This window comes from Symphalangus syndactylus, chromosome 2 (genome assembly GCF_028878055.3).
Source record: "Symphalangus syndactylus isolate Jambi chromosome 2, NHGRI_mSymSyn1-v2.1_pri, whole genome shotgun sequence".
Classification (NCBI taxonomy): Eukaryota; Metazoa; Chordata; class Mammalia; order Primates; family Hylobatidae; genus Symphalangus; species Symphalangus syndactylus.
In genome coordinates this window covers 113,600,205-113,622,729 of record NC_072424.2, presented here as the reverse complement: position 1 = coordinate 113,622,729, position 22,525 = coordinate 113,600,205, and the positions used below count along the sequence as shown (strand labels likewise).

The 22,525-nt window shown below is 36.9% G+C and overlaps 1 long non-coding RNA gene across 1 annotated transcript in view; it reads right to left on the bottom strand.

Moving 5' to 3' along the window:
• Window positions 1-1,066: 1,066 nt before the first annotated feature.
• Window positions 1,067-22,525, bottom strand: part of LOC134735611 (uncharacterized) — a 149,216-nt gene continuing 127,757 nt past the window's right edge. Inside the window, exons 4-6 of the long non-coding RNA XR_010118879.1 lie at window positions 12,465-12,595; window positions 9,683-9,784; window positions 1,067-1,300 (exon numbers count right to left, since the gene is read on the bottom strand). This is a non-coding gene — a long non-coding RNA (uncharacterized lncRNA). The remainder of the gene's footprint in view (window positions 1,301-9,682; window positions 9,785-12,464; window positions 12,596-22,525) is intronic.

The following is a 22,525-nucleotide window of genomic DNA, read 5'->3' as shown; positions in this document are numbered from 1 at the left end:
ATTGGACTCTTTTTTTTCCCTGTGTCTGAATTCCAGTGTGTGTGAGATAGCACTGCATCGCATAGTGATTTCAAGTGTGGGCTTAGAAGTTAAAATGGCTTTGGGAACTTGGACAAACAATGTGACATCTCTGTGCCATCAGTTTTTTCATCTCTAAACTGGTGAGAAGAATAGTTCCTGCTTCAAAGGATTAAATGAGCTAGTCAATATAAATTACTTAGCTAGACAGGGCAAATACTCAGAAATATGAGCTATCACTGTTCTGGACATGAACACATGGGACTTTGTATGTGTGCGACTCCAGTCTTCTCTGGCTTTTGGCAGTGCCGTATCATCAGGAGATGTCCTTGCCTTTCAGCCGTATGTCAATGCCCATGTCTGGTGGTTTTGTGTCAATACCTAGATGCATTCTCCCAAAAATGCTCATTTGAAAATTTAACATCCGTTAACAGAGAAGCACTGTATTTTAAAATGCTCTGTTTGGGATACAGTAGAAGCATCTGATTGGAAATATGCCAAGTCCTCTGTCATAGGCCCATAATCAACAGCTGGCATTCTTGGCTAAATATTTGTGATGATGTTAATGTGAAGTCTTTTAGCGTTTAATAAACAAAAAGATATGCATAAATTTGACTTACAGAAGTGAATTTTTCTAAGTAATAAAAACAAGAATTTCAATATTATTTTCTGAAATACACACTAATCCTTGAGTTGACACATCGTGCACTGAAGCTTATAGAGTATAGCTTTATTTCATTCTTCTCTGCTGGAAAGAACATTTGGATATGCTTATTGTTATGACTTAGGGAAAAATATTTGTCTTCGAATCGTGTAAGATTAGAATTTTTACATCAAGTGATTGTAATCTCAGCTAGTTTTATTTGCTTATTAGTTCTGAGAAAAAGGTAATTCTATTTTTAATGGGTTTAGAAGAATTATTTTTGTATACACAATCTTTTTTACTGTTTTTAAAATAATTTTATACTTTTTATAATTCCAGAAACTCGACTGCCATGAAACATTGGGCTCTAAAGGAGAAACAACAAAAGATACAAAGAGACCGTAGGGCATTTTCTCATTTATATTAATTTAAAGGGAAATTGTTCCATATGGTTCTGAAACATTAACAGTGCAATTAAATCACCAGAAACAGGTAAAAAGTCTTTGTCTTGCTACCATACTCAATCAGGTTGAATAAAGAAATAGAAGGCAAATTTGCTAAAGCAAATTTCTCTTATCTTTGTGTTGGCAGAAGTCTGTAGTCCCCTTGCTCTGCATGTTCAGCAAATGTTAAAAGCACCTGGGATAATTATAGAATTCACTATTTTTATTACATCCAAAACATGAGTTACATTAATGAGAATATTTGCTGGAGTTTCATAGTCTGAATAATTATTCAACATAGTTCAAGTTATAAGGAATTTTTATTAATGAATAATTAAGCATTCGTTAGCAGGGTGATAGATGTTCTTCAAAATATGTTATTTTGAGAGAACAAATAAATAGGTTAAAACATGCTAATATTTTATTTCGCTTCTACTATAATTCAGGACAGGTAAGCACAGCAAACCAAAACCCAAATTTCTGTCTATAAATTTGATATTTAAAAATAAATTATCTGGCTCATGCTTGTAATCCCAGCACTTTGGGAGGTCAAGGTGGGCAGATCACGAGGTCAGGAGTTCGAGACCAGCCTGACTAGCATGGTGAAACCCCGTCTTTACTAAAAATACAAAAAAATCAGCTGGGCATGGTGGTGTGCACCTGTAATCCCAGCTACTCAGGAGGCTGAGGCAGGAGAATTGCTTGAACTGGAGGTGAAGGTTGCAGTGAGCTGAGATTGCGCCACTGCACTCCAGTCTGGGCGATAGAGCGAGACTCTGTCTCAAAAAAAAAAAAATTACTGATTTCTAAATTTTGTTATTTTAATAAAATAACTCTCCTGAAAATACATATATATGTATGTGTTTTGAAAAAAAAATTACCATAGGTGGGATTACATTCCAGTCTTATTGAATATAATTATTATATTCATGTCTTCTAGCCAGAAATAGAAACAAATGCATGATATATGACCTTATGAGCCGGGCAAAATATTTACCATTGAGAGGTATGCAAACCATATACTTAATTGCTCTGTGATGACAGTACATTGTGGGGAAATTCCTGTTTGTAGGTAACATAGATAATACTCCATGAATAGATAGGCTTCTGAGCATACAGACTTTCTCTACATTGACACACCTAATTAGTGTAGACCACTATTTCAACCTACAGAATTGGTTTGATAGTGTGAGTAGCCTCTGCATTTTACTACATTCAAAAAGGGTGTGGCCAAAAACCTGAGCTTTTTATATCTTTAATTACAGTTAAAACAGGTCAACTTTTTACACATGTGATGACAAAGAGAAAACAAACTAAAATAACTGGGATATAATTTATCTACTTAATTTTAGAAATAAAGGGACTTATAAAATGCATTTGTTAGTTGGGACTCTTTTTCCCCGGGAAATTGTATGAAGAACATATATTGCAGTACCTAGCATTTGGTTGGCATTTTACATTTTTCAGACTTTCAAAATGTACAACTACATTTAATTTTTATGACAACTTTTGGAGGGAATGAGGACATATATTGTTAGCCAGGTTTTATAGATGAGTAAACTGAGGCATCAAGAGGTTAAGCATCTTGCTCTTGATAACTCTGAGATGCGTAGAGCAAGGGCCGGAACTTGGTGTTCTGGCTTCTGGTCCAGGCCTCTTTCTCCTATTAACTATGTTTCCAATACGTTAGACATAGGCAAAGGCTGCCACACTTTGTGCATATAAAAATAATAAGAAGTCCATCCTAATTTAATATTATATCTTTTCAATGTCAATAAAGTATAAGTTTGTGTGAGAAAGGAAAAAGCACATGCATAGGTGGAATTTTTTTTCCTGCTGGATTTAGGGTTCTGGTTTGGCCATTAGTGTTTTGCCTTCAGTAATGTTACTTAAATTGTATATATTCAATAAAAAGGAACAAAAGGATGTTTGCTTCTATATAAATTGATGAAATTATTATTTTAAAAACAAAACAAGGAGTATTTATTATGTATCTTCCAGTTTCTTACATTTTGATATTAAAGACATATTCCAACTATTCTATCATAAAATGTTTTTTTAAACTTCCTTGAAAATTGCTTTCCTGGTTAATTTTTCAGCCACTCCTTGAAATCAGAACCAAGCCACGTGATCAAAAATTAAAAACTAAAAAAATACATAATCCATATTGTTCACTCCATTTGTTTCCAGCTGGTTTTTCAGCTTCCAAAATTCAGAATTACATTTAAAAGTAAACAATTTCCTAACACCAAAGAAACAGAAAAGACATAATCTAATGAAACAGTACAAACAGAAAAATTGATGACATAAAAACATTTTGGTCAATGGAGGCATCTCTAGAATAAAAATGCTACTTTCCAGGTGACTATCTAAAGAGATATATTAACTGGAACATTTAAATCTCCTATCATAAATTATTAAAAGCAATTGCATTTTGCCTAGAGTTACATCTTACAGAATAGTCTCTTACAAAAACATCCTTCCTACTTTACTTTTTTTTATTTTTATTCTTTTATTATTATTATTATTATTATTATACTTTAAGTTTTAGGGTACATGTGCACAATGTGCAGGTTTGTTACATATGTATCCATGTGCCATGTTGGTGTGCTGCACCCATTAGCTCGTCATTTAGCATTAGGTATATCTCCTAATGCTGTCCCTCCCCCCTCCCCCCACCCCACAACAGTCCCCGGAGTGTGATGTTCCCCTTACTGTGTCCATGTGTTCTCATTGTTCAATTGCACCTATGAGTGAGAACATGCGGTGTTTGGTTTTTGGTCCTTGCGTTAGTTTACTGAGAATGATGGTTTCCAGTTTCATCCATGTCCCTACAAAAGACATGAACTCATCATTTTTTATGGCTGCATAGTATTCCATGGTGTATATGTGCCACCTTTTCTTAATCCAGTCTATCATTGTTGGACATTTGGGTTGGTTCCAAGTCTTTGCTATTGTGAATAGGGCCGCAATAAACATACGTGTGCATGTGTCTTTATAGCAGCATGATTTATAGTCCTTTGGGTATATACCCAGTAATGGGATGGCTGGGTCAAATGGTATTTCTAGTTCTAGATCCCTGAGGAATCGCCACACTGACTTCCACAATGGTTGAACTAGTTCACAGTCCTACCAACAGTGTAAAAGTGTTCCGATTTCTCCACATCCTATCCAGCACCTGTTGTTTCCTGACTTTTTAATGATGGCCATTCTAACTGATGTGAGATGGTATCTCATTGCGGTTTTAATTTGCATTTATCTGATGGCCAGTGATGATGAGCATTTTTTCATGTGTTTTTTGGCTGCATAAATGTCTTCTTTTGAGAAGCGTCTGTTTATGTCCTTGGCCCACTTTTTGATGGGGTTGATTGTTTTTTTCTTGTAAATTTGTTGGAGTTCATTGTAGATTCTGGATATTAGCCCTTTGTTAGATGTGTAGTTTGCGAAAATTTTCTCCCATTCTGTAGGTTGCCTGTTCACTCTGATGGTAGTTTCTTTTGCTGTGCAGAAGCTCTTTAGTTTAATTAGATCCCATTTGTCAATTTTGGCTTTGGTTGCCATTGCTTTTGGGGTTTTAGACATGAAGTCCTTGCCCATGCCTATGTCCTGAATGGTATTGCCTAGGTTTTCTTCTAGGGTTTTTATGGTTTTAGGTCTAACATGTAAGTCTTTAGTCCATCTTGAATTAATTTTCGTATGAGGTGTAAGGAAGGGATCCAGTTTCAGCTTTCTACATATGGCTAGCCAGTTTTCCCAGCACCATTTATTAAATAGGGAATCCTTTTCCCATTGCTTGTTTTTGTCAGGTTTGTCAAAGATCAGATAGTTGTAGATATGCGGCATTATTTCTGAGGGCTCTGTTCTGATCCATTGATCTATGTCTCTGTTGTGGTACCAGTACCATGCTGTTTTGGTTACTGTAGCCTTGTAGTATAGTTTGAAGTCAGGTAGCATGATGCCTCCAACTTTGTTCTTTTGGCTTAGGATTGACTTGGCGACGCGGGCTCTTTTTTGGTTCCATATGAACTTTAAAGTAGTTTTTTCCAATTCTGTGAAGAAAGTCATTGGTAGCTTGATGGGGATGGCATTGAATCTATAAATTACCTTGGGCAGTGTGGCCATTTTCACGATATTGATTCTTCCAACCCATGAGCATGGAATGTTCTTTCATTTGTTTGTATCCTCTTTTATTTCATTGAGCAGTGGTTTGTAGTTCTCCTTGAAGAGGTCCTTCACATCCCTTGTAAGTTGGATTCCTAGGTAGTTTATTCTCTTTGAAGCAATTGTGAATGGGAGTTCACTCATGATTTGTCTCTCTGTTTGTCTGTGATTGGTGTACAAGAATGCTTGTGATTTTTGTACATTGATTTTGTATCCTGAGACTTTGCTGAAGTTGCTTATCAGCTTGAGGAGATTTTGGGCTGAGACAATGGGGTTTTCTAGATATACAATCATATCATCTGCAAACAGGGACAATTTGATTTCCTCTTTTCCTAATTGAACACCCTTTATTTCCTTCTCCTGCCTGATTGCCCTAGCCAGAACTTCTAGCACTATGTTGAATAGGAGTGGTGAGAGAGGGCATTCCTGTCTTGTGCCAGTTTTCAAAGGGAATGCTTCCAGTTTTTGCCCATTCAGTATGATATTGGCTGTGGGTTTGTCATAGATAGCTCTTATTATTTTGAGATATGTCCCATCAATACCTAATTTATTGAGAATTTTTAGCATGAAGGATTGCTAAATTTTGTCAAAGGCCTTTTCTGCATCTATTGAGATAATCATGTGGTTTTTGTCTTTGGTTCTGTTTATATGCTGGATTACATTTATTGATTTGCATATGTTGAACCAGCCTTGCATCCCAGGGATGAAGCCCACTTGATCATGGTGGGTAAGCTTTTTGATGTGCTGCTGGATTCGGTTTGCCAGTATTTTATTGAGGATTTTTGCATCAATGTTCACCAAGGATATTGGTCTGAAATTCTCCTTTTTGGTTGTGTCTCTGCTGGGCTTTGGTATCAGGATGATGCTAGCCTCATAAAATGTGTTAGGGAGGATTCTCTCTTTTTCTGTCGATTGGAATAGTTTCAGAAGGAATGGTACCAGTTCCTCCTTGTACCTCTGGTAGAATTTGGCTGTGAATCCATCAGGTCCTGGACTCTTTTAGGTTGGTAAGCTATTGATTATTGCCACAATTTCGGAGCCTGTTATTGGTCTATTCAGAGATTCAACTTCTTCCTGGTTTAGTCTGGGGAGGGTGTATTTGTCGAGGAATTTATCCATTTCTTCTAGATTTTCTAGTTTATTTGCGTAGAGGTGTTTGTAGTATTCTCTGATGGTAGACTGTATTTCTGTGGGATCGGTGGTGATATCCCCTTTTTCATTTTTTATTGCATCTATTGGATTCTTCTCTCTTTTCTTCTTTATCAGTCTTGCTAGCAGTCTATCAATTTTGTTGATCTTTTCAAAAAACCAGCTCCTGGATTCATCACTTTTTGAAGGGTTTTTTGTGTCTCTATTTCCTTCAGTTCTGCTCTGATTTTAGTTATTTCTTGCCTTCTGCTAGCTTTTGAATGTGTTTGCTCTTGCTTTTCTAGTTCTTTTAATTGTGATTTTAGGGGGTCAATTTTGGATCTTTCCTGCTTTCTCTTGTGGGCATTTAGTGCTATAAATTTCCCTCTACACACTGCTTTGAATGTGTCCCAGAGATTCTGGTATGTTGTGTCTTTGTTCTTGTTGGGTTCAAAGAACATCTTTATTTCTGCCTTCATTTTGTTATGTATCCAGTAGTCATTCAGGAGCAAGTTGTTCAGTTTCCATGTAGTTGAGCGGTTTTGAGTGAGATTCTTAATCCTGAGTTCTAGTTTGATTGCACTGTGGTCTGAGAGACAGTTTGTTATAATTTCTGTTCTTTTACATTTGCTGAGGAGAGCTTTACTTGCAACTATGTGGTCAATTTTGGAATAGGTGTGGTGTGCTGCTGAAAAAAATGTATATTCTGTTGATTTGGGGTGGAGAGTTCTGTAGATGTCTATTAGGTCCACTTGGTGCAGAGCTGAGTTCAATTCCTGGGTATCCTTGTTAATTTTCTGTCTTGTTGATCTGTCTGATGTTGACAGCGGGGTGTTAAAATCTCCCATTATTATTGTGTGGGAGTTTAAGTCTCTTTGTAGGTCACTCAGGACTTGCTTCATGAATCTGGGTGCTCCTGTGTTGGGTGCATATATATTTAGAATAGTTAGCTCTTCTTGTTGAATTAATCCCTTTACCATTATGTTATCCTTCTTTGTCTCTTTTGATCTTTGTTGGTTTAAAGTCTATTTTATCAGAGACTAGGATTGCAACCCCTGCCTTTTTTTGTTTTCCATTTGCTTGGTACATCTTCCTCCATCCCTTTATTTTGAGCCTATGTGTGTCTCTGCACGTGAGATGGGTTTCCTGAATACAGCACACTGATGGGTCTTGACTCCTTAACCAATTTGCCAGTCTGTGTCTTTTAATTGGAGCATTTAGCCCATTTATATTTAAAGTTAATATTGTTATGTGTGAATTTGATCCTGTCATTATGATGTTAGTTGGTTATTTTGCTCGTTAGTTGATGCAGTTTCTTCCTAGCCTCGATGGACTTTACAATTTGGCATGTTTTTGCAGTGGCTGGTACCGGTTGGGTTGTTCTTTTCCAGGTTTAGTGCTTCCTTCAGGAGCTCTTTTAGGGCAGGCCTGGTGGTGACAAAATTACTCAGCATTTGCTTGTCTGTAAAGTATTTTATTTCTCCTTCACTTATGAAGCTTAGTTTGGCTAGATATGAGATTCTGGGTTGAAAATTCTTTTCTTTAAGAATGTTGAATATCGGCCCCCACTCTCTTCTGGCTTGTAGAGTTTCTGCCGAGAGATCAGCTGTTGGTCTGATGGGCTTCCCTTTGTGGGTAACCCAACCTTTCTCTCTGGCTGCCCTTAACATTTTTTCCTTCATTTCAACTTTGGTGAATCTGATAATTCTGTGTCTTGGAGTTGCTCTTCTCGAGGAGTATCTTTGTGGTGTTCTCTGTATTTCCTGAATCTGAATGTTGGCCTGCCTTGCTAGATTGGGGAAGTTCTCCTGGATAATATCTTGCAGAGTGTTTTCCAACTTGGTTCCATTCTCCCCGTCACTTTCAGGTACACCAGTCAGACGTAGGTTTGGTCTTTTCACATAGTCCCATGTTTCTTGGAGGCTTTGTTCGTTTCTTTTTATTCTTTTTTCTCTAAACTTCCCTTCTCGCTTCATTTCATTCATTTCATCTTCCATTGGTGATACCCTTTCTTCCAGTTGATCTCATCTGCTACTGAGGCTTCTGCAATCTTCGCGTAGTTCTCGAAACTTGGCTTTCAGCTCCATCAGCTCCTTTAAGCCCTTCTCTGCATTGGTTATCATAGTTATACATTCATCTATTTTTTTTTCAAAGTTTTTAACTTCTTTGCCATTGGTTTGAATTTCCTCCTGTAGCTCGGAGTAGTTTGATCGTCTGAAGCCTTCTTCTCTGAACTTGTCAAAGTCATTCTCCGTCCAGCTTTGTTCCATTGCTGGTGAGGAACTGCGTTCCTTTGGAGGAGGAGAGGTGCTCTGCTTTTTTGAGTTTCCAGTTTTTCTGCTCTGTTTTTTCCCCATCTTTGTGGTTTTATCTACTTTTGGTCTTTGATGATGGTGATGTACAGATGGGTTTTTGGTGTGGGTGTCTTTTCTGTTTGTTAGTTTTCCTTCTAACAGACAGGACCCTCAGCTGCAGGTCTGTTGGAGTTTGCTAGAGGTCCACTCCACACCCTGTTTGGCTGGGTGTCAGCAGCGGTGGCTGCAGAACAGTGGATTTTCGTGAGACCACAAATTCAGCTGTTTGATTGTTCCTGTGGAAGTTTTGTCTCAGAGGAGTACCCGGCCAAGTGAGGTGTCAGTCTGTCCCTACTGGGGGGTGCCTCCCAGTTAGGCTGCTCGGGGGTGAGGGACCCACTTTAGGAGGCAGTCTGTCCGTTCTCAGATCTCCAGCTGTGTGCTGGGAGAACAACTACTCTCTTCAAAGCTGTCAGACAGGGACATTTAAGACTGCAGAGGTTCCTGCTGTCTTTTTGTTTGTCTGTGCCCTGCCCCCAGAGGTGGAGCCTACAGAGACAGGCAGGCCTCCTTGAGCTGTGGTGGGCTTCACCCAGTTCGAGCTTCCTGGCTGCTTTGTTTACCTAAGCAAGCCTGGGCAATGGTGGGCGCCCCTCCCCCAGCCTCGCTGCTGCCTTGCAGTTTGATCTCAGACTGCTGTCCTAGCAATCAGCAAGGCTCCGTGGGCATAGGACCCTCTGAGCCAGGTGCGGGACACAATATCCTGGTGTGCCGTTTTCTAAGCCCACTGGAAAAGCGCAGTATTAGGGTGGGACTGACCCGATTTTCCAGGTGCCGTCTGTTACCCCTTTCTTTGACTAGGAAAGGGGACTCCCTGACCCCTTCTGCTTCCCGAGTGAGGCAATGCCTCGCCCTGCTTTGGCTCATGCACAGTGCGCTGCACCGACTGTCCTGCACCCACGGTTTGTCACTCCCTAGTGAGATGAACCCAGTACCTCGGATGGAAATGCAGAAATCACCCATCTTCTGCGTCGCTCACGCTGAGAGCTGTAGTCTGGGGCTGTTCCTATTCGGCCATCTTGGCTCCACCACCTGTCCTACATTTTAAACACATTAAAATGTACAATGATTTCAGAAAATCATCATTTCCTCTTTTTTTCTTCTTCTTTTACGATTTGATTATGTCTTCTGACATCTATATCCAATCCCATGTAGACACTGGAAACAAATCAATGTAACTAGCACATGTTCATTTTAGTCCCTCATCTTCTACCTAGTGACAATAATAATAATAATTAATAATATTAATCACTATTTGCCACTGACTACAAGGCGTGAGGTGTGTTATGTATACTTTTCATATTTAATCCTTCTACACTTTGGAAACTGTATGTTTATAGATGAGAAGACAGAGTACTAGAAAAATTAAATAAATTTCTGAAGATGACACAATTTTTTAGTGCCAGAGCATGGATCTGAGCCTAGCTGACCTAACTCATGAGCCACTTTAATAACCACCATGTTATTTACAATTTCTCAGCTCAGATGTGCAGGTCCCTGGACAGCCTCCTTCCCCTGTTCCCTCCCTCACAGGCTGGCTATCATTTTACTCTATTCCCATAGCACCTGAGATCCCTTTTATTAACACACTAAACCTGCTGCATTTTAAATTAATTGAGTTAGAATCAAGGAATATACAATGTAAAAAGCCCATCTCTCCCTCAGCCCTTGAACACTTTCAGTTAAAAGTGCATTTCTAGGAACTTCCTCATGTATAGCATAAGTAAATCAGTATTTCCAGTGTGGAAAAATTATTCCAGAAGACATATGCTCCTTCAGAATTCTTGTTTCAGAATTCATGAAAAACATTTCAGAATTACAAATGTTTATAGAGTGTGCTAGAGCAAAAAGCTTAATGTGTGGAGGAGAAAAGTTTCATTCTGGTAACTATTTCCTAAACCACCCATAGATTCTGTACTACTCTGACATTTGCTGGATGTGTTAGTTTCTTTCTTTTCTTTCTTTTTTTTTTTTTTCTTTGAGACAGAATCTCACTCTGTTGACTAGGCTGGAGTCCTGCCTCAGCCTCCCAAGTATCTGGGATTACAGGCATGCACCATGCCTGGGTAATTTTTGTATTTTTAGTAGATACGAGGTTTCACCATGTTGGCCTAGCTAGTCTCAAACTCCTGACCTCAAGTGATCTGCCTGCCTCGGCCTCCTGAAGTGCTGGGATTGCAGGCATGAGTCACTGTGCCTGGCCAGTTTATTTTTTTAATTAGCAAAGAATAATGTTATTTAGCTTGAGCACGGTGATGGTTAATTTTATGTGTCAACTCACAGTACTCAGATATTTGGTCAAACAAGAGTTTAAATGTTTCTGTGAAGGTATTTCTTAGATCAAGTTACCATTTACGTCAATAGAGCACAGTAAAGCAGATTACCCACCCTAATGTACGAGGGCCTCATCTAATCACTTGATGATAGAAGAAAAATACTGAAGTCCCCTAATGAAATGGGGATTCTGCCTTCAGACTGCATTTGGAATGGAGCTGCAGCAGTAACACTTTCCTAGGTCTTCAGCCTGCAGCCTGTCCTGCAGATTTTGGTCTTGCCAGCCCCGGCAATTTTATGAACCATTCCTTCATTTCTTAAAATCTCTCTCTCTTTGTGTGTGTGTAAATAACATGTAAATAATATATACATACTATATACATGTGTAAATAACATATACATACTATATACATGTGTAAATAACATATACATACTATATACATGTGTAAATAACATATGTATATATACATGTACAAAGGTATTACTTGGTTTTGGATTTAAAATTATTATAAAATCCACCAATTGTTTATATTTTAAAGGGAATTGTGTTTTTCTGTGGAAGAAAAATTGGCTCATAACTATATAAGGTCTACTCCAAATCAATTTGTGTTCAAAGAGGCTATTTTTCGTAGTCCATTTTGTTTTTATAATAACAATTTTTCCAGATGAACACGAGAGTAGGGGTGCATCTCAGTGTGCTGGAGGACTAGGACATTGAAGTGTAGACGGCAACCACTGGAGGAGAGCATATGAGTTGCTTTCACAAAATATGCCTCACAATTCTTGCAGCTCAGGGGAAAGATCACTGTGGTCAAGACTCATGTGTTATGAGTCTACTTTTTTTCTTTTAACCAAAGCTAAAAGGTTGACAAGTGCCCCCTTGTTGATTGTTTTGGATACATTATTCCTCCAAAGTAAAGATACTTGTTTTATTGATCAAAATGAATGACAGCCTCATTCCTAGCCGTTAATAAGCTGAACATGCTAAACAATTACACATACAAATTTAAAAGAACAGGCTGTAGAATACTTGCATCTTGTAAAAAATGATTTAATAATAAATAAGAAAAGAAATAAACTAAAGAATCTCAGGAAATTTTGATTTGGGATTCTAAAAATAAGAATTTCTTAAAATCTGGAAGTTAAAGTTTTATTTTTTACTAAAACTACAAATAATTTTGACAGATTTTTTAAAAACCTGAAGGACAGCTGATTTAAAAAAAGTAAGAAAAAGCGTCTTTAAAAAGGGCAATATTTTGCATGGATAATTTCTATTTTTTTCATAAAAGTGGAGTAGAAATAGGCTCACAGAATTTGAGAACTTATAAGAACCTCAGATTGTTTATTCCCAAACTTTATACAGAAGAAGAGTAAACTCCTTGAGCTAAGTAACTTCCCAGTTCATCAACAGACTTCTGACAAATGCAGAATTAAGACTCAGACCTTCCAGAGTCCAATCCACATTACTGCCACCGCCCTAGTCAACTGGGATCTCATGCTTGTGTTGTTTCTCTCTGGTTCTTCTCTTGGATTCTTCTTTGTGTGGTTTTGAGTATCATCGTACTGTTATCATGCTGGAGACAGAGAGGAATGAAGCTCAGTTATGAACCCGAAGTCTTACTGTTTGGGAAAGAAATTTAGAAAAAGCCTTAAAATATCTCTACCATTTAACTGTACTGCATATACACAGTGGATTAAGCCAGACCCATTGAGAACATATTGAAACAGAATAGTATCAGGAATAAATACATAGACAGCTAATATTTGGGAAGACCTAGCATAAGGAAGTTAGAAATTTTCCAGATTGTTACTGAATAACCTGGTTCATGCTATATGTTATTTTTCTCCTTAGCAGATATGTGTGTGGGTGTGTGTGTGTGTACAAGACACAAGAAAATGGCAAAGTTTGTACTATTGTAGAAATAACTGAGATTATATGATAGGCACTTCTGGATTTTCCAACTTCCACTAACATTAAAAAATGACCTCATCCCTTACCATTTAGGTTAAACATTTATTACTGAGAAGTCAGAACTATTTTTGTTTATATCTAGTGGGAACAAAAAAGCCACACACACAACAGACAAAAATCCTGGCAGTCATGGCGCTTGCATTATTTCCTGGTTGGCAAAATTGATTTTCTGGGAAATATGTCTATACTGCATAATGAATTAATGCAAAAAGCCTTAGTTTCATGATGGCCATTTCCTCTAACTGGCAGGTCCCCTAGCAGACCTAGTGAGCAAATATTCAGGGGGTAAGAAGTAAAACAAACTCCATCCTGTCCATATAAACATGCACATTGATTTCTAAACATGTAACAGAAGAGGCTGAATTTCAGAAATGTCACACCAAAACAGAAATTTAAGCATTAACAATTGATAAACGGTATTGAAAAAATGCTTGCTCTTCCTATACAGTACTTACATAATAGAGTCTGTGCATGTGGTCCCTCATCCAGAAATACCAGAAAGTAAAAGGTCTGATATTTCCAGATGTTTTGTGAGGTTAAATCTTGTCTCAGTAAAAGAGACAATGAACACGGGCATTTCCTGCAACAATCTCAACTGGACATAGAAATGGAAAAGTGAATGACTGCGCTCTTTCCAACTGACTCTGTCATTTGGCTGAATATTTGAGGATATTTTTAAGGTCTTTTTCCAGGAGACTGCCTCTATAATAAAAAAAAAATGATTCAAAACATTGAATGAAATGAAAATTGAAGATAAATCTAGTTGGCTTAGAAATGTGCTACAATGAAGGACAAAAATGAAAGAGACCATTTCTCTGATGTTTATTATCTGGCCTCATTTGGGGGCTTTAATCTCTGATATTTATACTCATACATGTTTTTTCCTCCCTCTTCTGCTTCCTCATCTTAAACGATTGTAATCTTGCAGTAAGAACTAAAAAGTCAGAGAGGAGCAGAGGGGCGATGTCGTCCACTTTAAACCAGGGCCACCCAAGCTCCTTAAGAAAGATAAGAATCCAGCCTCATCATCAAGATGTTCACAGAAAGCCACATAAATTTTCTTTGCAACCTATGGCAATATTTAAGAACTCACTAAACTGGGAAAGTAAACCTTGTAGTTAGCCTAAATTTCCAATTCTATTTATGGAGGCAGAAAACAGCTAGTTCTCATGCTTCACATAAAAACGAAATCACTCTTCTAGCTTCAAGCTAAATAGTCTTGCTTTCTTCAAACTTTCTTATTATGGAATATTTCAGAAATGCCAAAATGTAAAATAGTACTGTAATAAACACTCCTAACACTTGCTATTAAAATATTAATCATTATAAGTATAATAAAATATTTCTGTGTTTTTCTCTCTCTGGATATTCTACTCCTCTTTTCCTCCCCAACATAAACACCATTCTGATTTCATGTTTATTGTTTACATGCATGTTTTATTCTTATGTTGGTATGTACCCAATAATAAGCTTTAATATACTGTCAATTGTTTTCTCTCAATATAATGTTTTGGAGACATTTGTCATTGAGCCAAATTGCTCTCCAAAGTGGTAGAACCAATTCATAAAATCATATCCTTCTTTATGTATTTTTTAAAAAATTTCCAGGTGTCTAATACCATTTGTATTAAACAGGAAAAGATAGGGAATAATAACTGATAAACAATAAATCCTTTTTCCCTTTTATGTTTTCTTTCTTGATTTAACTTATTTTGGAATGGTGATGGTAGAAAGGTGACTAGGGAGTGGTAGCCATTCCCAGTGAATACTCAGTTTCCTGTTGACTTGGTGCTTATATTAGTTATAATTTTGTCTCAGCATCGAAATAAAACAAAACAAAATCAAACAATGACCAAGAATCTTATAATTGAAAGTTGTAATGAGATTTCATTTGCTTCGTTGTTCTGTATTTAGATTATGTATCTTAGAATAACAGAATAATGGTATTTGAGTCTATTGTACCTGGCTACTTGAATCTCCACATATTAGTGATGCGAAGCTAAAGGATGGCACTTCAGTGTTCCATCTGGGAGAAGCACTTGAACCACTCAAGAAGACACAGGATAAATTTGTATTCCTGATTATTCCAGCATTAAGCAATCAGTGCTATAATTTCCAATTTACATCTTACTTAATTCCCTTATTCCATGGTTCTTAAACTGGTTCATTCTTTCTTGATAGGCTACTATCTGAATCAACCTAAATTCAAAAGATAGTCAAATATATTTTCTCCATTTTGAACACACTGTTTATGATGTGTTCATTGAATAGTTCTTAAGATTTGTCTTTATATTTTCATGTTGCTCACATGCAAGAAAATCACTACCACCTCATATCGTTTAAACAGGATTTTTGACCTGATATTTAGTACGATGATTTGGAATTTTCATAAGAAAGTATTACTCCATCCTTGGAAACTTTTATTCCTAGTATAGAAACAGAGTAAAATTAAAGTAGCTTTGGGTAAATTTGTACATTTGGAAGCATTTAGCTATTTTTAAAAATCTCAAACATGGAGGCTGATGTATCTCTAATTTTTGTTTTTTTTGGCTCTATGATAAATGGCCCCACTCCATCACTAGCCATGAAAAGCATTATGTTCTAATGTTTGTTTTGTATTTGGGTTGCTTCTGAGCTACTCATCAAAACCTTGATGTTGTGGTTTTAATATAATTTTCATAGAAACATTAAGAACAGATGTATGAACCAATCAAAAGGCAGAAAATATGTAAATATGGTAATTAAATCAGCATAAAAGAGTAGTGTGCATTTTTTTCTGATTACCACAAAGAAACATAAAATTATTATTTACTCATTGGTATGGAAATATGTTCTTAAATAAAACAAAAGTAACATGCCTATATTTTTTACAGTTTTACATAATTCAGTGGCATTAATTTCCATCAATGGAAATTATTACAGTTTAACTATGTGGTAACTTTTTCCTAAAATGGAATCTGTATCAATTTATTTTACATCTAATTCAATACAAAAACAGTTCCAATGTCATGAATTACATTTCAAATGTTAAAATGACATATTTCATATAACAAAAGAAAAACGGGCCAGGTGCAGTGGCTCATGCCTCTAATCTCAGCACTTTGGGAGGGAGGCTGAGGTGGGCGGATCACTTGAGGTCAGGATTTCAAGACCAGCCTGGCCAACATGGTGAAACCCTGTCTCTACTAAAAATACAAAAATTAGCCAGGCGTGGTGGTGCGTGCCTGTAGTCCTAGCTACTTGGGAGACCGAGGCACAAGAATCACCTGAACTTGGGAGGTGGAAGTTGCAACTATATCTATATGTATCTATCTATATGTATATCTATATGTATATATACACACACATATATACACACATACATATATATGCCTGAATATAATTTGTCTAGATAATACGATAAATTCTTTGGGTACATTTGCATCAAATATGCAATTAGAAAACATTTTTGGATGCTTTATAAAGAGGCATTAATTTTGATATTTTTTTCTTCTACTCCTCATCACAATTTCAAAGAATCTTAGAAGAGTCTAAGATTTAGTTTGACTACCTATTTTAGAGATTTGACAGTAAGACAGTTGCACAGTTAGTTGAGAACAGAAAAATAAAATTTTAGTTTACGGATGTCTGGTTGTTTTGTACCTCCTACATAGTACCTGTGAAGGGGAACAAAATAAAATTCTAATGATTGAGTTTTACTCTTTGATCACAATTCTAATAAGATCTTCGGTCACAGATCTAATCGCTTCTTGTTGATTATTGTTTGGCAATGGTGACTTTTCCATTTTTCTTTTCTTTTTCAGACGGAGTCTCACTTTGTCGCCCAGGCTGGAGTGCAGTGGCTCCATCTTGGCCGTTGCAACTTCCACCTCCCAAGTTCAGGTGATTCTTGTGCCTCAGTCTCCCAAGTAGCTAGGACTACAGGCAAGTACCACCACGCCTGGCTAATTTTTGTATTTTTAGTAGAGACAGGGTTTCACCACGTTGGCCAGGCTGGTCTTGAAATCCTGACCTCAAGTGATCCGCCCACCTCAGTCTCCCTCCCAAAGTGCTGAGATTACAGGCATGAGCCACTGCACCTGGCCCATTTTTCTTTTGTTACATGAAATATGTCATTTTATAGCCTTCTAGCTTGTATTCAGTTCAGTAATCATTCTTATTTTAGCTCCCCTGTCTATAATGTCTTTTATCTCTTTCTGTTATTAAGATATCTCTATATTATTAGTTTTCAAAAAAATATTAAAATGTTCCTTGATGTATCACACCCAGAGAATTTTTCAGTTCAAATTTTTTCTTTTTAACTTAAATTATTTTAAGTTCAGGAGTATATGTGTAGATTTGTTATATAGATAAACTTGTGTTATGGGGGTTTGTCATACAGATTATTTAGTAATCCAGGTATTAAACCTAGTACTTATTAGTTATTTTGCCTTATCCTGTCCTTCCTTCTACCCTCTACCCTCCTGTAGGCCCCATGTTTGTTGTTCCCCACTATGTGTCCATCTGTTTTCATTATTCAGCTCTTACTTGTAAGTGAGAATATGCACTGTCAGTTTTCTACTCCTGAGTTAACTTGCTATGGATAGTGGCCTCCAGCTTTCTCCACGTTTCTGCAAAGGACATGATCTCATTCTTTTTATGGCCACATAGTATTCTATGGTATATATGTACCATATTTTCTCTATCCAGTCTACCATTAATGGGCATTTAAGTTGATTCCTTGTCTTTGCTATTGTGAACAGTGCTGCAATGAACATATGCCTGTATGTGTCTTTATGCCTGTATGTGTCTTTATGACAGCACAATTTACATTCTTTTGGGTATATACCTAGTAATGGGATTGCTGGGTTGAAGGATAGTTTTGTTTTTAGGTCTTTGGGGAATTATCACACTGTTTTCTGCAATGATTGATCTAATTTACACTTCCACCAACAGTGTATAAGCATTCCTTTTTCTCTGCAACACATATTGTTTTTTGACTTTTTTTGATAAGCATAAATGTTTATTTATAATAAAATACGTATGTTTAATAATAAAGGATTTCCCCAAATCACTAGAAATAAAAGTGATTAAATTTGTTGATAAACTAAGGCTTTTTTTTATTATACTTTAAGTTTTAGGGTACATGTGCACAACGTGCAGGTTTGTTACATATGTATACATGTGCCATGTTGGTGTGCTGCACCCATTACTCAACATTTACATTAGGTATATCTCCTGATGCTATCCCTCCCACCTCTCCCGACCCCACAACAGGCCCCAGTGTGTGATGTTCCCCTTCCTGTGTCCATGTGTTCTCTTTGTTCAATTCCCACCTATGAGTGAGAACATGCGATGTTTGGTTTTTTGTCCTTGCGATAGTTTGCTGAGAATGATGGTTTCCAGCTTCATCCACGTCCCTACAAAAGACATGAACTCATCATTTTTTATGGCTGCATAGTATTCCATGGTGTATACGTGCCACATTTTCTTAATCCAGTCTATCATTGTTGGACATTTGGGTTGGCTCCAAGTCTTTGCTATTGTGAATAGTGCTGCAATAAACATACGTGTGCATGTGTCTTTATAGCAGCATGATTTATAATCCTTTGGGTATATACCCAGTAATGGGATGGCTGGGTCAGATGGTATTTCTAGTTCTAGATCCCTGAGGAATCGCCACACTGACTTCCACAATGGTTGAACTAGTTTACAGTCCCACCAACAGTGTAAAAGTGTTCCTATTTCTCCACATCCTCTCCAGCACCTGTTGTTTCCTCACTTTTTAATGATCGTCATTCTAACTGGTGTGAGATGGTATCTCATTGTGGTTCTGACTTGTATTTTTCTAATGATAAGTGATGTTGAGCTTTTGTTCATATGCCCAATGGCTACACATATGTCTTCTTTTGAAAAATATTTGGTCATGTCCTTCGCCCACTTTTTGATGGGTTTGTTTTTCTCTTGTAATTTGTTTTAGTTCCTTATAGATGCTGGATATTAGACCTTAGTAAGATGCATAGTTTGCAAAAATTTTCTCCCAATATGTGGGTTGTCTGTTCACTCCATTGATAGTTTCTTTTGCTGTGCAGAAGCTCTTTAATTAGATCCCATTTGTCAAGTTTTGCTTTTCTTGCAATTGTTTTTGGTGTCTTAGTCATTAAATCTTAGCCTATTCCTATGTCACATGGTATTGCCTAGGTTGTCATCCAGGGTTTTTATAGCTTTGGGTTTTACATTTAAGTCTTTGATCCATTATGAGTTGATTTTTGTATATGGTGTAAAGAAGAGATCCAGTTTTAATCTTCTACATAAAGCTAGTCAGTTATCCCAGTACCAATTATTGAATAGAGGGTCCTTTCCCCGTTGCTTGTTTTTGTCAGCTTTGTCAAATGTCAGATGGTTTTAGGCATATGGCCTTATTTCTGGGCCCTCTATTCTGTTCCATTGCTTTATCTATTTTTGTACCAGTACTATGCTGTTTTGGTTACTGTAGCCCTGTAGCATAGTTTGAAGTCTGGTAACGTGATGCCCCCAGCTTTTTTTTTTTTTTTTGGATTGCCTTAGTTATTTGGACTTTTTTTCAGTTCCATATGACTTTTAAAATAGTTTTCATTAGTTCTGTGAAGAATGTCCTTGGTAGTTTGATGGGAATAGCATTGAATCTATAAATTGCTTTGGGTAGCATGACCATTTTAATGATATTAATTCTTTCTATACATAAGCATGGAATGTTTTTCCATTTGTTTGTGTCATCTCTGATTTCTTTGAGCCATGTTTTCTAGTTCTCATTGTAGAGCTCTTTCACCTCCCTGGTTAGCTATAGTCATAGATTTTTTTTTTCTTTTCGTGGCAACTGTGAATGGGACTGCATTCCAGATTTGGCCCTCGGCATAATGGTGGTTGGTATATAGGCATACTAGTGATTTGTACATGTTCATTTTGTATCCTGAGACTTCACTGAAATTGTTTATGAGCTTAAGGAGAGTTTGGGCCAAGGCTATGGGGTTTTCTACATATAGAATTATGTCATCTGTGAACAGGAATATTTTGACTGCTTGTCTTCCTATTTGGATGCCCTTTGTTTCTTTCTCTTGCCTGATTGCTGTGGCCAGGACTTTCAATACTAGGTTGAATAGGAATAGCGACAGAAAGCATCTTTCCCTAGTGCCGGTTTTCAAGGGGAATGCTTCCAGCTATTGGCCATTCAGTATGATGTTGGCTGTGGGTTTGCCATAGATGGCTCTCTTATTATTAAGAGCTTTAAACACGAAGCAGTGTTGAATTTTATCGAAAGCCTTTTCTGCATCTATTGAGATGATCACATGGTTTTTGTCTTTAGTTCTGTTTATGTGATGAATCACATTTATTGATTCACATAAGTTGACTAAACCTTATCCCAGAGATAAAGCCTACTTGATTTTAGTTGATATTGTTTTTGATGTGCAGCCAGATTTAGTTTGCAAGTATTTTCTTGAAGATTTTTGCATTAATATTCATCAAGGATATTGGCCTGAAGTTTTCTCTTTGTTGTGTCTCTGCAAGGTTTTGGTATCAGGATGATTGTAGCCTCATAGAATGAGCTAGAGAGGAGTCCACCTCCTCAATTTTTGGAATAGTTTCCCTGGGAATGGTGCCAGCTTTTCTTTGTACATCTGCTAGTATTCAGCTGTGAATCTATCTGGTCCTGGGATTTTTGGATTGATATGCTACTTATTACTGATTAAATTTCAGAGCTCATTATTGGTCCATTCAGGGATTCAGCTTCTTCTTGGTTCACTCTTGGAAGGGTATATATATCCAGGAATTTTATTAATTTTTTCTGGATTTTCTAGTTTGTGTGCATAGAGGTGTTCATAATATTCTCTGATGGTTATTTGTATTTCTGTTGGGTCAGTGTTAATATTCCCTTTGTTGTTTCTGATTGTGTTTGTTTGGATCTTCTCTTGTTTCTTTTTTATTAGTCTAGCTAGTGATCTATTTTATTAATATTTTTTAAAAACCACCTACTGGATTTTTTGATCTTTTGAATGGTTTTTCATGTCTCCATACCTGATTTTGGTTATTTCTTGTCTTCTGCTATATTTGGGATTGGCTTGCTCTAGGTTTTCTAGTTTTTTTCATTGTGATATTAGGTTGTTTAGTTGAGATCTTTCTAACTTTTTGATGTGAGCTTTTAGTGCTATAAATTTCCCTCTTAACACTTCCTTAACTGTGTCCAGAGATTTTGATGTGTTGTATATTTGTTCTCATTAGTTCCAAAGAACTTTTTGATTTCTGCCTTAATTGCATTATTTACCCAGAAGTCATTCAGGAGCAGGTTATTCAGTTTCCATGTAATTATATGCTTTTGAGCAAATTTCTTAGTATTGATTTCTAATTTGATTGCACCATGGTCCAAGAGAGTAGTTGTTATGATTTCAGTTCTTTTGCATTTGCTGAGGAGTGATTTATGTCTCATTATGTGATTAATTTTGGAGTATGTGCCATGTGGTGATAAGAAGAATGCATATTCTTTTGTTTTTGAGTGGAGAGTTTTGTGGATGTCTCTCAGGCCCATTTGATCCAGTGCTGAGTTTAGGTCCTGAATATCTTTGTTAATTTTCTGTCTCAATGTATCTGTTGAATACTGTCAATGTGGTGTTGAAGACTTCCACTAATATTGTGTGGTCTAAGTCTCTTTGTAGGTATCTAAGAACTTGCTTTATGAATCTGGGTGCTCTTCTGTTAGGGGAATATATATTTAGGATAGTTAGGTCTTCTTGTTTAAACGAACCTTTACCATTATGTAATGTCTTTGTCTTTTTTTTATCTTTGTTTAAAGTCTGTTTTGTCTGAAATTAGAATTCTAGCCTCTGCTTTTTACTATTTATCATTTACTTGGTAGACTTTTTCCATCCCTTTATTTTGAGTCTATGGGTGTCACTGCATGTGAGATGGGTCTCTTAGAGACAGCATATCATTGGGTCTTGCGTTTTTATCCAGCTTGCCACTCTGTGCCTTTTAATTGGGGCATTCAGCCCATTTACATTCACAGTTAGTATGGATATGTGTGGATTTGATCCTGTCATCGTGATATTTGCTGGTTATTATGCAGACTTGTTTGTATGGTTGCTTTACAGTGTCATTGGTCTGTGTACTTAAGTGTGTTTTTGTAGTGGCTGATTAGTCTTGCAAATTTAATGCTTCCTTTGGAAGCTCTTGTAAGGCAGGTCTGGTATTAACGAATTCCCTCAGTATTTGCTTGTCTGAAAAGGGATCTTATTTCTCCTTTGCTTATGAAGCTTAGTTTGGCTGGATAGGAAATTCTTGGTTGGAATTTCTTTTTTTTTTTTTTTAATGTTGAATATTGGCCTCCAATCTCTTCTGTCTTGTTGGGTCTCTCCTAAAAAATCCACTGTTGGTCTGATGGACTTCCCTTTGTAGCTGACCTGACCTTTCTCTCAACCTGCCTTTAACATTTTTCTTTCATTTTGACCTTGGAGAATCTGATACTTATGAAGATTTTCTTGTGAAGTAACTTACTGGAGTTCTCTGCATTTCCTGAATTTGA